The sequence below is a fragment of the Hippocampus comes genome, unplaced genomic scaffold (genome assembly GCF_001891065.2).
Source record: "Hippocampus comes isolate QL1 unplaced genomic scaffold, H_comes_QL1_v1.1 scaffold39, whole genome shotgun sequence".
Lineage (NCBI taxonomy): Eukaryota > Metazoa > Chordata > Actinopteri > Syngnathiformes > Syngnathidae > Hippocampus > Hippocampus comes.
In genome coordinates, this window is record NW_017842054.1 from 3,799,906 (window position 1) to 3,801,294 (window position 1,389).

General features: G+C 42.8%; 1 protein-coding gene across 4 annotated transcripts in view; it reads right to left on the reverse strand.

Annotated features, from left to right (window-relative positions):
* ctbp2a (C-terminal binding protein 2a) overlaps nucleotides 1–1,389 on the reverse strand; it is a 50,451-nt gene that overhangs the window by 25,780 nt on the left and 23,282 nt on the right. The gene's annotated exons all lie outside the window — the stretch shown is intronic.

Sequence of the window (1,389 nt, forward strand, 5' to 3'; positions counted from 1 at the left end):
CACACACACACACACACACACACACACACACACACACACACACAAAAGTGGACATGCAAGCTGCGGAGAGCCAAAAGGGAGGTGCTGCCGTCTTCTGGTAACAATACTCTCAAAGTCCATGAAAAAAAAATAAAATAAAATAGTCATCCAGCGGGCATAATTGAAGCATGTTTGTTGTGGCCTGTATTTCAACGAGCAGATTCCCCAAAGGAGGCTTTTGGACTCCAATTTAATATTCCAGCGGGAGATTAATGACTAGTATGGATCACATCTTCATTCAGAATTCCAATAGTTTTACGCCCACGTAAACCTTGAGCGTGTCTAAATTGTCAAACTCATTTATGTCGAAAGTTAGCAGATTTTTAAAAAAAATGCCTCGGCGGCAACCAACTAAAGCAACATTGTACGTTCAATGGAGACTTTTTTTCTTTCTCCGTCAGACTGTTTCCATTCACTTCAGTCTGTATCAATTCAACAACTCATGCGGCTGCTTTCAATCATTCACTGGCTCAAACTGACGTTTTAAAAAGTGACGTGCGGCAGATCCAAATGGTCAAAAGGGTGTTGTTTTGGAAAAGCAGTCGAAATTTGTGTAGAATTTGAGAGGTGCTAAGTAGGTATTCATTTTTAAATTGTGGGTATGAAAGCAATATGTTCATCCAGCTCTTCATTTTCTCGAGCATTTATCCACATTTGAGTCGTAAGTGAGCTTCATGACAGCTTGTCAGTCAATCACAGAGCAAAAATAAGTTAATGAATAAATAAGTAAATAAATCAACACATTTACAGCTATGGAAAATTTCATCTTCCCCGGAGAGCATGTGAAGCAGCGATTCGAACCTCAAACCTCAGAACGGTGAAGCAGACGTAGTCGCCACTCGCCAGCCGTGCTTAACTAAAATATATGTGACTAAAACTGAATTTGTTGGTTTAAAGTGACACATCACACACACAAAGAAACAAACAACGGTAAAATAAAAGTAATGCCTGCTAGTCTTTCAGAAAAGAACATTCAAGTCCGCTGTTTTTTTTTTTTTTCCTCCTCTGTGCTGTGTTTCAAAATTTGTCTTGGCTACACCAGTGGCCCTGAGCTGAAAACATGCAAATGTGATGCGTGCAGAGTCGACCATCCTCTCAGGTCAAACGGAAGTAAATATTTATCCCTCTATGTTTGGGACAAATAAGCGGCCGACAATGCGAATGCAAAAATGACGATGTACGCGGATTCAGGCCAACGTTTGTCCAAATCTCTCTCGCTCTGCGTAGCGAGTCCAAGGTTGACCGACAGCTGTCACCGCCTCCTTTCCTCCCCCTGCCTGCGACCGTCAATCATCAGTCAGTGGCAGGGCAATATCTGTCACCCTGCCCCCACCCCTCGCCGCCCTCCCC